We start from the raw sequence: 14,433 nt of genomic DNA on the forward strand, positions 1-14,433 counted from the left end.
CCTCTGAGCTCCACGCCTGTCTTCTTCTCCCTTCTCTGCTAACCACGTGTGGGCCCCTGAGACTCACTGATGGGACAGAATTGTGAAGTGGCTTCTATTCTGTATTCTTCAATTCTCTCTGGTAGGAGATCTCAGAATTACATATCCCATTATTTTAGCAAAACATGCTCGCTTTGGTCAGCAGAGCTCACAGCAGATTACCTGTAATCTAATTGTTTAAACGAGGGTTGTTTCTGGTTAATTTTAGTCTGATAGCAGTTTAAAAATGTGGTACATTAACCTACTTAAATTTCACTTAAAATACACAATATAGAGATATTCCTGATTTGTTACAGGGATGGTCCATCACGTCACCACAGCCTAAAGATTGATCCTGGGAATTTTATGGTTCGTATGGTTCACTAATCCATGTTCGGGTCTTTTGTTAATTCAAAGAAGCAATTTTGTTTGAGTTTGAAGCAACAGGCATGTGTTTAGCTTTGTTGAATCAAAACCATTCAGACCAATGAGCTTTTCAGTGATTAGGCAGTTCCACTTTTGACCCCATTTCCCAATGGATCAATTACGCTTTCTTCGTGTTATAGATGCTGGAAAGAATATTATTAAAGAGATTGTGTACGGATCATTAGGGTTTGAATAGCTGGTCAACAGGATTGTGCACAGTCATACATCACAGGAGACCGTAGAGCCAGACAGCAGGTCTCACAGGGCAGGTGCTGTAAATCACAGCTTGGTTGTGTTCTGATCTTGCAGAAGCACAATGGCTTCAGGGCACAGAAATATGATAGCTTTAGTCTTTGTGTGGGAAAATAACATACCGAAACGATGAATTGTCCTGTGTTTTTGCCATAGAGATGCAAAGAGCGTTCAGCTGTTTCATAGAATCATACAGCACAGGAAGAGGCCATTCGACCATCCAGCCTGTGTTAGCTCTCTGAAATAGCTCCCCATTTCCCTGATGATCCCCCATAGGTGTGGGAGGTTTTGTCTGCTTATCAAACAATGAAACATTGGATGCTATCGGAATGTGTAACTTGCAAGGCTCAGGACGGTGTGTAATGTCACCCAATATTAGAACCAAACTCAGAGGTACGTGAGTCACAGCTCTTCATTTATATGCCATATTTATAATATAATTGTAAGTTTATTCACTGCTTCGACGCTTGGCTCATTGTCTCTTGCATTGTCAAATCAATCCTTTTGATCCCGAGGTCGGATTGTTTAAATCATGAAGCGATGAGCTGAATGAAAGTGGAGAGTCCCTCTGCGGATCTTTAAGTGAAACTGGGAAACCTGTTGGAAGAAGTAGGATGCAGAGAAACAAAAGTTCAAGACGCTATAGATGTACAATATATACATTTATAATATATCAGACACATCCTGAGTGAGAGGGAGAAAAATACCGTTGTCTTTACATGCAGAGAGCGTGACTTCATTCCAATTCTATATTATAGACTCTAAGGTGCCATATGCCTCTTCATGGCTATTTTTACAGGCCCACATTGGAATGTTTTATACTATCCCATCCCCTTCCGATTGAAGACCTGTAATTACATTCCCTTAATTACTTTTCTTTTGAGTGCCAGGTCAACTGAATAGTGGATTGAATTTATTCGTCATTCTGTGGTGAATAAAATGAGTACCTAGTTTAAGTTATGGGGGATGGGGGAATGGAAGAGCTGACTGTAGGGATTGTGTCCAGGAATTAGTCACCGCCACAAATATAACCTTCCCAAGTTGACGATTGGCGATATAAATAGTTATCGGCGACTCCTCATGGTGCCATATGGCAATGATTAGATAGATTTCCTCTCTAATTACTGTGTGTTTTGCAAAGTGTCTCAAATATGTTTTTCACAGACATTTCTTCTTCTAACCCTAAATCCAAACAATTTGCTTTCTTTCTTCTTCTGTACTGAAGAAATTAACCTGAAATTGACAAGGTAAGTGGATTATTGAAAAGTGGAGATGGCAGCTTGAATTTGTTACAATATTTCATACTTATACCTCCAGCTAGAGAGCATTTTTTTCAATTGGCTTCTGCCCAATTAGAATCCTAGGCTTTCTAAATAATAAGGCAATCAATCTCTGTACCAAAACTTAGACAAAGGTGAATTGGGTTGGTGGGACCAAGGTTTCTCCTCTTTCTTTTGCCAGCTGTCATAGTTCCTTCTGGAAATAAATTTGACTGTTTCAACCCAATTTCTAGAAAGGGAAAAGAAAAACTTTCATTTGTATAGCGCTGTTCACAGCTACCAGGCATCTCAAATCACTTTATAGCTAATGATGCACGTTTGAAGTGTAGTCACGATTGTAACATAGTAAACGTAGCAGCCAATTTATGCACAACAAATGCCCACGGATAACAATATGGTGATGACCAAGTAATCTGCTTTTTAGCTGATGCTGACCGAGGGTTGAATCCTGGCTCAGACACCGAGGATAACTCCCCTCTTCTGCTTCAAGATAGTGCCATTGGGTCTTTCGCATCCACCCAAGCAAGCAGATGGGGCTTTGGTTTTATGTTGCCCCCAAAAATACAGCGCCCCTGATGGTGCAGCATTCCCTCAGTACTGTACTGGAGTGTTGGCATAACTTTTTATACTCAAGCCCTGGAGGGGTCTTGAATACAGAACCTTGTGTCCTTGCAAAATGTTTCCAATGCATTGGCGGGGTGTGGGAATTGCTGACAAGGCTGGTATTTATTGCCAGGCTCTATGGGTGCAACTCCATGTGCAGCATCTTAAGAGAACCATTTTCCTCCAATGCCTCTCCACTGTCGCCCAGCTGGATGGGACTGCAGTCACCCGTTTCCAATCTCAGCATAGCCGGGGTATCATTTGCAATGGTTTCACTACTTGCTCCTGTACTCCACCACCTTAACACTGCACCTAAGCACTGACCCTTGGCTCTCTTCCAGTTCTCATCGACATTCTGACCTCAAGCGACACCAGCCAAAAGCACAGTGTAATTTCTCCCACATATTCCGACGATACCCAGCTCTGTCACCACTAAAGTACTCTACTGTGGCTTAACTAGAGGACTGCTAATTCAATACTCAGTCCTTCAGTTGAATATTGGGAAGACTGAAACCATTGTCTTTGGTTCCGTAAAAAAGTCTGTTTGTAGCTACCAACTCCATCCACCTCCCTGGCAACCGTCTGAGGCAGAATCCAACTGTTTGGAACCTTGGTGTCATATTTGACTCCGAGATAAACCTCCAAACCATCACTAAAAATCACCTATTTCCACCTCCTTAACATCGCTCAACTCCATCCTTGTCTCAGCTTAACTGCTGTTGAAACTCTGGACTTGATGATTCCAATGCACTCCTGGCCCGTCTCCGACATCCGACTCTCTGTAAATCTGAGGTCATCCAAAATGCTACTGCCTGTGATCTTCCTCACACTAAATTCCATTCACCTATCAGCCCTTACCTCTTGGTCAAGCAATGCCTCAATGTTAGAATTCTCATTCTTGTTTTCAAATCCCTCCATGACTTTGCCCTTCTCTATCTATATCTACCCCACAAGCCTCCGGGACATTTGTGCTCATCTAATTGTGGCCTCTTGAGCATCCCTGACTCTAATTGCTCCATTAATAGTGGCTGTGCTGCCTGGGCCCTAAGCTCTGGAGTTATCCCCTTAAACATGTCCACCTCTCATTTCTCCTTTAAGACGCTCCTTAAAACCAAACTATTTGAACAAACATTTGGCCATCTGCCCTAATATTATTTTATGTGCTTGTTGTCAAATTGTGCTTTAGGGGCAGCAGGGTAGCATGGTGGTTAGCATAAATGCTTCACAGCTCCAAGGTCCCAGGTTCGATTCCCGGCTGGGTCACTGTCTGTGTGGAGTTTGCACGTCCTCCCCCTGTGTGCGTGGGTTTCCTCCGGGTGCTCCGGTTTCCTCCCACAGTCCAAAGATGTGCGGGTTAGGTGGATTGGCCATGCTAAATTTCCCGTAGTGTCCTAATAAAAGTAAGGTTAAGGCGGGGGTTGTTGGGGTACGGGTATAGGGTGGATACGTGGGTTTGAGTAGGGTGATCATGGCTCGGCACACCATTGAGGGCCGAAGGGCCTGTTCTGTGCTGTACTGTTCTATGTTCTAATTCTCTTGTAAAATGCCTTGGAATATTGTCTTAGGTTATTATGTGAAAGGCACTACATAGACTCAAGTTGTTGTTATTCTCTTTATCAGAAAATTACATCTGCATAGCAATATTATTAAAATAATTTTGGGGCAACATGATGGCGCAGTGATTAGCATTGCTGCCTCACGGCGCCGAGGTCCGAGGTTCGATCCTGGCTCTGGGTCACTGTCGGTGTGGAGTTTGCACATTCTCCCCGTGTTTGCGTGGGTTTCGTCCCCACAACCCAAAGATGTGCAGGCTAGGTGGATTGGCCAAGCTAAATTGCCCCTTAATAATAAAAAAATAAAAACAATTTAGCTTTGACGTTTTCAAGGCCTCTATGTCTCATCATGTTCATGCTAATCTTCTCCAAATGGCAGCCTTGCTCATGAGAATCTGTTCCCGAACTTTGTCTTTGTTATCTGTTGCTGGTGATAATTCTTAATTTTGCTAGCGTTCCTGTAAAACAATAACTGCAATCACTAAAACTGTGACAATTGTGGGATCTCACAGTTTAGCCAAAGATGCAGTGAGAAGTGTTCCCGGAAACCTGAGTTAAGCCCTTCCAGATTGAAGTTGGTCAAATCTAAATTGGTGCTGTGACAGGACAAAGGACACCAAGTGGTAGGAAATAGCTCTTTGATGTGTTTTCAACATATACACGAATGCAATTCTGGATAATGTGTGCAGTGATCTCATTTAAACTTCTTTAAACCACTTAGCCAGTGCTCTCCAATATCCTGGGGCTGTAATGGGTAAACTCACAAGTGTTGGTGGACTAGGCAGAGCAGAAGGTTCGATTGCAGTCTATGCTGACCTTCCAGCTCATCATCACTAGTAGATGTGATTTAATGGAAGCACTCTGCCCTTGGTGTCAGAAACTTGTGGGCTTAAGATCCCGCTCCACACACTCAAGACTACAACCTAGCCTGCCCTTTCAGCAGAGTACCCAGGGCATGCTGCACTGTCTGAGATGCCATCTTGTAGAGTTCTTACTTTGTATACTCCTCTCTCTTGTAACACCATCACCCCACCAAATACAAACCTGTGAAGCAGTACTGGGCATGCCACAAACTTGACCTCAGTTCCACTGGGCCAGGGACAGCTACCAAGAATGCCTGTTGAAAACAGAATGGGCATGACTCAGCAGACATAAAACAAAGTCCACTTTCCGGCGTGTTTGGTGGGAAGATTCTCTGCACCGAGGCCACACTTTAGATAGGCTCTTGATTAATAAGGAGATCAGGGATTATGGGGAGAAGGCAGGAGAATGGGGATGAGAAAAATATCAGCCATGATTGAATGGTGGAGCAGACTCAATGGGCCGAGTGGCCTAATTCTATTCCTATGTCTCATGGTCTTATGATTGAGGACAATTAATTCAGCACAGGCCAGGAGCTGTATACCAGATTCCAACACCTTGTGGTACATTTATCCAACCACGGTATTGAGTGGGAGGTGATGGGTGGGGTAGGATTGGAGATAGAGCGAACATGCTCCTAATTACCATAAATAAAGCTTTGTTTGAATTGGAACTGAATTGAATAGAATCACTAAACACAGCTGGAAAAACTTTAGTGCCGCTGGAGGAACGCATGTAAAAGCAGGAACTGTCCTGGGATGGTTACAAACACTTCTACGCGACCAAGGTTTGTAGCTGTGTGTGAACCTTAGTTTGGATCAGACGCAAATTGTAAAGTTTTATTTTGAATCTTGTAATACGCCAATCAAAACCCAAATGTTAAGAATGTGTTAAACAGTCCACAGCTAAAATTGGCTCACGTTTGACTTCAGATGCGAACAGTTCTGGATAAAATAAATCATTGAATGTACGATGAGACCACAATTAACGATTTTGTGTAATTTCTACAATGCTAGCAATGCATCAGCATTACCTCCGCAATTCCCAGAGGTGTTTACTTCGAAAACATTACAACTGTATATGAACACCAGCGCACAGGGAGAAAAAAACATCTATTTGGGCTATCATGCCTAATCCTTTCAGGAACTTTCAATCTACCCTTTTGGGGCGATTTTACTCTTCCGCTGAATGACTTAGGGGCAATTCTAAACCAGTATCTCCCCTCATCACCTCAGCAAGTAGATACAAAACTCTGGAATATTCTTCAATCCGGATATAAATATGGGTGGCACGGTGGTACAGTGATTGGCACTGCTGCTTCACAGAGCCTGGGACCGGGTTCAATTCTGGCCCCAGGCGACTGTCTGTGTGGAGTCTGCACATTCTCCCCGTGTCTGCGTGGATTTCCTCCGGGTACTCCGGTTTCCTACCACAGCCCAAAGATGTGCATGTTTGATGGATTGGCCATACTGGATTGCCCCTTAGTGTCCAAAAGGTTAGGTGGGATTAGTGGGGATAGAGTGGGGGAGTTGGCTTGGGTGGGGTGCTCTTTGGGCGGGTCGGTGCAGAATCGAAGGGCCGAATGGCCTCCTTCTGCACTGCAGTGATTCTAATGTAGCTCAGCCCTGACCTCACCCAGTTGTTATATTTTCAGAGAACAAATCGAGGTACAACATTTGGAGAAAGAGTGGAGAACACAAGGTTACATTTCTGCATAGGGGAACATATGGGCTGGTTTAGCACAGGGCTAAATAGCTGGCTTTTAAAGCAGACCAAGGCAGGCCAGCAGCACAGTTCAATTCCTGTACCAACCTCCCCGAGCAGGCACCGGAATGTGGTGACTAGGGGCTTTTCACGGTAACTTCATTTGAAACCTACTTTTCACAATAAGCAATTTTCATTTCATTTTTTCATTTTTCATCATCACATTGGCCTGTCTTATTTTTGCTTATACATGTTTATTGAAGCTGATGTGCAGTCCCAGCAGATTCCTTTCCTTTTTATATTTCAGATTTCCAACGTTTCCAGTTTGTTCTCTTTTAGTTATCTCTAAAGTATTTTTGAAATTCTGGCCAGCTCTCTTCCAATTTTTGCCAAATGAACATTCGAACAAATTCCTTCCCAGCAATTACAAAGAAGCCAGATATTAAATGTGTATTCTGTGAGTAAAATGTTATAATTGCAAATAAATTATTCCTGAGAGGAAAACGGATCAGCTCATTGGAAAGTGCAGTGGATAGCCTTCCAGGGTGGTGCAAAACTTTGAGAATATTAATCCCAGTTATTGCTGAATGTGTGATTTATATGCTCCTCTTTTAAGACAAACGGGCAGAATTTAGAAAAGAAAACACATCCCCTTCCCGCAACCCCTAACTTAACTTCAATTCACACCTCTTTAGTTTGTCAAATTCTGCTTTTCCTGTAAAATGCTTCCCGAGATCCACATTATTGAGCCCTTTCTTCTTTTTTAAAAGAGTAGCTTGGATTACCCAGCGTTAGCTGCTCTACAGTTGTTGGCCTACATCGCAAGGGGGTGAGGACAGGAGTAAAGATGTAATTGTACAAAAACTTGGTGAGGCCACACCTGGAGCCTTTTGCAGTTTGGGTCTCCTTATCTAAGGAAGGACATAGTTTCCACGTATGATGTAATTGAATAATAGAGCAGGCTCAATGGGCCGAATGGCCTACTCCTGCTCCCATGTTCCTACTGCTGTATAATTACCAGCATCCGTTAACACCAGTGGTAATCTCAACCAGGTGAGCTGTTGAACAAATAGAGACATGGGGGCAGGAGGGGGGGGGGGGGGGGGGGGGGGGGGAGGGGCGTTTGAGTCAGTTGGATGGATGGCCCACGTGGATCAGATTGGATTGGTGCCAACTGCATGGGCTTTAATCCCTTTTCTGGCTGGAGTGGATTCAGGACCTGCCTCCTTACCTGCCCCTGGTGGAGGTTGTGGGGCTGTGGGTTGGACCTGCCTTTCAAGATAGGGAGAAAAATCTGTCCCTTTCCTTAACCTGTCAGTTTTGCTCGAGGAATAGACTTCTCTTCCTTTGCTCCTCTCTAGAGCTCAATGATCTGAAACATGAAAGAAACTGTGTTGCAAATCCAAGATTAGGTGTCGGTGATTTGTATTCGATTTGGGGGCGGGTGTAAAATCCACCCCAGGCGATGGAGAACCTTTTCATGGCAGACTACTTATAAAATTAATTATTGGAAGATTTATGCTTTGCTCTGAAGGACCCTTTATCTATCAATCCTCTGCAATACTGTCATGCTATACCGGTTCCAAGGATGAACACAAATCTTGTGGAAGTTTTTATAATGGGTGATTGCGTTGGTGGGGGAGGAAGAGGAGGAGGAATGCGAGGATTACCCAAGTGTTAGCATGTAGATATTGATATAGAACTGGAAGAACAACTCAGTAGTAGCTGCACTTTTTTTTTTAAGTACAGGGTTACTTGGTCTCAAACCTCAATCAGTAAAAGGCTTGAATTTTGTTGTTAAAAAAAAGCATAGAGCAAATCTCCCCAGAGCCCTATATAGAAAAACCAACTGCAGAGAGAAAAAACAATCTCTTCTCTCCAGGGATAAAAACATTACTCACTTTAATCAACTAGGTCAGTTGCTACGTCCTTCTGCATTAAGAAAAAATCACCTTGTAAACTCTGTTTTCCTTTTTATTGCAGTTAATAAAAAAGCTTAAGCCCACAGCAACTTCCACCCTTATCTCTCTATCTCCTCCTCTGCATATTTCGCTCTGCAGAATGCCTTGCGACGGGCTTGGTCACTGAGTGCGGTAGCATTGAGGGAGAGGGCTGCCCGCTTCTCACCCTCAATGTTGCCCCCTGTCGTGTTCCATTACAATGTGACGGATGCTTAGCCTTCTGTGCGTGTCGCTAGTGTTATGCTTGCTAAGTGTTTGAAACTGTGTGAAAACATAAGGCTCCCAGCACCAAAGACACGGACTGACAAGAAGGTGAGTTGATCTGAATGTCACTAGTCTGTGAAACATGTTTTTGTAATGATCTATTTTTCTTAAACTATTGGAGTCCTACTTTGACATATGCATATATATATATATATGTGGGTGTATATGTATATTATATACTATTGAGTGTATGAGAGACACTTGGGTGAACTGTTGATCATAGATTTTGAGATTTCAAGTTTCCGGTTGCTGAACAGGAATACTCTGTATTAACTAAAATAGTCCCTTTATCTCAATATTCCTGTTAATCAAATATTGTGACTGTACAGGGATTTTCTGCGGATGCTGGTTTTGTTGCAGCTATAATTCATGGTGATTGATTTTCCCCACCGCAAATACTTGGATGTTTCAGTAGTTTTGCTCTCTTGGATGTATTTCCTTAACTACCTCTGTGTTCAGATTCAAGAAGTGTGGTGTCGAGAGTGAACCGAGAGAATGAACGCAGTAAGGCTGGACAAGTTTACCCATTTAAACGATGCAAGGATCATAATCAGTCTGTGCTTGAAATATCTGGCGGTGACTGTTTTGACTGCTGTAATTACCAACATCCGCGTTTTGCTATCAGTGGGTGACAGGGTGTGAAATGCTGGCGTTGCGAGTGTTGGCTCCTGGAGTGATCACTGTGTGCAGTTTTCAATCCAGCAATATCTGGGGCCTTGCACTGCTGAGGGATGAGTGTTTATGACTCGAAGTTGTGGGACTGTGCGTCGGATGGGGAAACGGCAAAGGCTGCGATTACACAATGAGAAGTATGGGGATGAAGCTCCAGCCCCTAATATCGCATAGCTGCGCTCAAACAGATGTACCCCTGCAAGGCTTCTTTTACGAAAATTTAAATTGCCATCAATAATTGATTAAGAAAGCAAACTATTCGGACAAGTCGGGAACAGGCAGAACTGTGTGGTTGTGGGCTTTGAGACCAATTGTCATGACCAGTGAGAGAGAAAAGGTACAACTGTCAGGGCATTCAGTTATATTTTCTGGGTGTTGTTATGTAATGAAGGAATGAAGGACACAACTAGAACAATATTCCTTTTAGCCTCTGTTTATTGTGGGCAGCTGGCTTGTTGTACTACATTGCCCCTTTGAGATCGTCACCCGGCTGTGCATCTGAAAGGGAAAAGCAATGCATCGAGCTTACAGGAAATCTGAAGGAGGAACAGAAAATGCTGGAAAAGCCCAGCAGGTCAGGCAGCGTCTGTGCAGAGAGAAAGAGAGTTAATGTTTTGTATTGAATATGACTCTTTTTCGGAACACGAAATTGAAAGAAAACATTTCAATGGGCTAGCATCACTGTATTAATGATGTGACGCTACCTTCACCATACCCGCACAGAAAATCTGTCTAATGTGCCCCACTAAAGAACGATAGGTGTGACCGCGGTTGATTAACTCTCCGTGTTTCATCCAGATTTGAACATGACCATTTTGATAGCAAACCTGGTTAATGATTAAAAGGCATGTTAGAATAGGTAGAAGTTAAAGATCCCATGGAATGATTCAAGAAGAGCAACTGTCTGAGTAAACATTCCTCTTTCCCACCATCACAGAGTACTATTCATTTTCTTGTGGTGGGATCTTGCGGTTTATAAAATGGCTACTGTGTTTGCATTACAGTGACTGCACTTCAAAGTAAATTCATTGCATGCGAAGTACAGGCAAAGTGTTTTGGGACATTTCTGAGAGACATGGAAGAACAAGTCTGGCCATTGTGGAGATTGGGCTGGCACAGGCATGATGCACTGACGAGACTCCTTCTGCACTGAAATAGCTGTGGTTTTTGTGAGGCGATTTTCCCGTTGCTCCTATTTATTTTACATGAACATATGAGTTAGGAGCAGGAGTAGGCCATTCATCACCTTGTACCTGCTCCGCCATTTGTTACGACCAGCCCCAGGTGAGGTTCCCCAAAAAGTCAAATCTGGGTGAGACTCCTGGATTTGTCACTAACCGGCTGGGATACCACTAAATTGTTACAAAACTGGGTGAGAAGGGATGACTCTGTATCTTTCTTCAACCTACCCTCTGCTGGTAGCAACGAAGGCTCAATCTAACAATGTTCCCTTTCTGTTGGATACCTTTTCCAGATCCAATAGATAGGCATGTTTTAAAATGAGGCAATTTTACCAGGCTCTCTTAAGTTAAGGTAGAGTAAGTTTATTAACTGCTAAAAAGGTAAAGAGAAATGGTAAAACACATGCATCTACATTTGTATGGATTAAAAGTAAAAATTGAGACTAACTTGCAAGGGGTAAATAATGAAGCGTGCGGGCACAACGAGTTGTTTCCAATATAGCTGACTTCTGCAAGTGAGTAGTTGATTCTTCTGTTGAGTTGTTATATGGTTTGGTTATGAGATTTCAGTTGTTTTTTCCAGCTGTGATCCTTTTTGCTGGCTAGCTGACTTCCACAGTCAGAGAGTGAGCTTTTAGATATTCCTGCAAAAGGTGGTTATTTCCTTTTTGAAGGGGCACTGGATCACACATGTTCAGTGTTCACACAGCACATACACATGCAGACCGGAAGGGCAGGTAGGCAGGCAGGCCCTGGGTAGCACTGTCAGCTTGCTTTGTACTCCCTCTTTGTATATTCCAACTATAATCTTGGAATACACTAGTCAGTCAAGGCAATTACGCCAGTTTCCTTCAGATGAGATAGTTGTTATGTTCCTTTGTCTTTACTGGAGATGATAATCAATATTTGGATGCTTTTAGAAATACATTGTCTGGAAACATGGGAGGGGTTCCATTGTGCTTTAGAGAATTATCCTGTGTGGGATGTTCAGGGAAGGTTTGGGTTTGGGCAGGGATTTGAGGATTGGGTCTGGTGGCGAATGTGAGCACAAACCGGATTTGAGCAGAATATTTTAGTTTGTGCCGGGGGATGAGACAGGGCTGTCCCTTCTCCCCACTACTGTTTGCCCTGGCCATAGAGCCTTTGGCAATGGCGCTGAGAGCATTGAACATGTGGCGGGGGATAATAAGAAAGGGGGTGGAACATGGGGTCTCGCTCTATGCGGTTGATTTGCTCCTTTATGTAACAGACTTGGGAATTTCAGGAATTATGGGGATACTGGAGGAATTTGGTCGGTTCTCAGGTTGCAAACTGAATATGGGCAAGAGTCAGGTTTGTGCGATTCAAGCAAGGGGGCAGGAGAGGAGACTGAGGGAGATGTCGTTCAAAGTGGTGGGAGGGAGTTTTAGGTACCTGGGGATTCAGGTGGCACGGGACTGGGGTCAGCTGCATAAACTAAATTTGGGCAGGTTGATTCAGCAAATGAAAGGGTCTTCCGTAGGTGGAACATGATCCCGCTGTCACTGGCGGGGAGGGTACAGACTGTGAAAATGACAGTCATAGATATCATAGAATTTACAGTGCAGAAGGAGGGCATTCGGCCCATCGAGTCTGCACCGGCTCTTGGAAAGAGCACCCTACCCAAGGTCAACACCCCCACCCTATCCCCATAACCCAGTAACCCCACCCAACACTAAGGGCAATTTTGGACACTAAGGGCAATTTATCATGGCCAATCCACCTAACCTGCACATCTTTGGACTGTGGGAGGAAACCGGAGCACCCGGAGGAAACCCACGCACACACGGGGAGGATGTGCAGACTCCGCACAGACAGTGACCCAAGCCGGAATCGAACCTGGGACCCTGGAGCTGTGAAGCCATTGTGCTATCCACAATGCTACCGTGCCACCTCCCGAGATTGCTGTTTCTGTTTCAGTGCCTTCCAATCTTCATCCCAAAGGCATTTTTTAGGAAGATGAATGAGGCGATCTGGGGTTTTATATAGGTTGGCAAAGGCCCGAGGGTGAAGAGGGTCCTTCACGAACAGGGGCGCGGTTGGGGGGCTTGGCCCTTCCGAACATTATTAGTTACTACTGGGCGGCTAATGTGTCAATGGTTGGCAAATGGGTAGTGGGGGAGGGATCGGTGTGGGAGCGAGTGGAGGCGGCATCTTGCAAGGGCGCGAGTCTGAAGGCTTTGTTAACGGCACTTCTACCGTTCTCGCCAGCTCGGTACTCCACAAGCCCGGTGGTAGTGGCAGCCTTGAGAGTGTGGGGGCAATGGAGACCGCACATGAGACTGGAGGGGGCATCGGTGTGGTCACTGATCTGTAATAACCACCAGTTTGTTCCGGGGAGTCTGGACGTGGGCTTCAGGAGGTGGCAGCAGGCAGGGATTGAGAGATTTGGGGAACTCTTCATTGAGGAGGGCTTCCCAAGCATGGAGGAGCTAGTGGAGGAGTTTGAGTTGCCGGGTGGTTAGGGGTTCCGGAACCTGCAGGTTTGAGATTTTGTCCAGAGGCAGGTTCCAAGCTTCCCTCGCCTCCCTCGAAGGGGACTACAGGATAAGGTTGTGTCTGAAACAGGGGTCGGGGAGGGGAGGGTCTCAGAAATATACGAGGAACTGATGGAGTGGGAAGGCGTTCCAATTGGGGAGATGAAGAGGAATTGGGAAGAAGAGTTGGGAGGAGAGTTGGAAGTCGGGTTATGGGAGAAGGCCCTGAAGAGAGTCAATGAATCCTCGTCATGTGCCAGGCTCAGCCTGATCCAGTTCAATGTGGTCCACAAGGCTCATATGACTGTGGCCCGGATGAGTAGGTTTTTTGAGGAGGTGGAGGACAGGTGCGGTCAGTGTGGGGGAAGTCCTGAGAATCATGCACATATGTTCTGGGCATGTCCGAGGCTGAGGGGATTTTAGCAGGGATTCTCAGATGTCATGTCAGAGGCCCTGGAAGGGAGGGTGACTCCGAGTCCAGAGGTGGTAATATTTGGAGTGTTGGAAGATCCGGGAGCCCAGGGGGGAGAGAGGCCAACGTTTTGGCCTTTTGCCTTCCTGGTGACCCGGAGACGGATTTTGCTGGGATGGAGGGTCTCGGAGCCTCTAAACTTGGGGGTTTGGGTCAGTGACATGGCAGGGTTTCTCAGGCTAGAGAAAATTAATATTTGCCTTAAGGGGTTTGTTACAGGGGTTTGCTCGGAGGTGGCAGCCGTTCATTGAATTCTTCAAGGAAAATTGACTGTCAGCAGGGGTCTGGGGAGGCATGAAAGGGATGGATAAGGGCTGGGAATCTAATGTATTATTAGTTAAGGTTTCGGGATGGGGGAGTTGGGTGCATTATTCTGGGGTTCTTGTGCGTGTTGGATCTCTCTGCTTAAAATGTTAAATATGTTACAATTATAAATGCCTCAATAAAATATTTTCCAAAAAAGAAGAGAATTACCCTGCAGCAATTCCTGTCACTGGCTAATTACACATTCTCAGCCAGCATCAGTGTTTCTGTCCATTTTAAATGATAAAATTCAGGTCGCCTTAAGTCCAATATTTCCATATATTTACTCCATGGCTTTTCCCCTCCATCATCATAGCACATTTAATAAGATGTTGGTTGATCTGATTGTGGCCTCAACTCCACATTCTCCATACTCCCATAACCATTG

The 14,433-nt window shown here is 44.6% G+C and overlaps 1 protein-coding gene across 3 annotated transcripts in view; it reads left to right on the top strand.

Moving 5' to 3' along the window:
* LOC119979031 (tetraspanin-18-like) overlaps positions 1 to 14,433 on the top strand; it is a 147,498-nt gene that overhangs the window by 85,497 nt on the left and 47,568 nt on the right. Inside the window, exon 1 of one of the 3 annotated variants that reach the window (XM_038821005.1) lies at positions 8,771 to 8,970. The exons of the other annotated variants lie outside the window; for them this stretch is intronic. The gene's annotated coding sequence lies outside the window, so the exon portion shown is untranslated. Of the gene's footprint in view, positions 1 to 8,770; positions 8,971 to 14,433 lie in introns of those variants that run through there. 3 annotated transcript variants of the gene reach the window in all.

This window comes from Scyliorhinus canicula, chromosome 15 (genome assembly GCF_902713615.1).
Source record: "Scyliorhinus canicula chromosome 15, sScyCan1.1, whole genome shotgun sequence".
NCBI classification, from domain to species: Eukaryota; Metazoa; Chordata; class Chondrichthyes; order Carcharhiniformes; family Scyliorhinidae; genus Scyliorhinus; species Scyliorhinus canicula.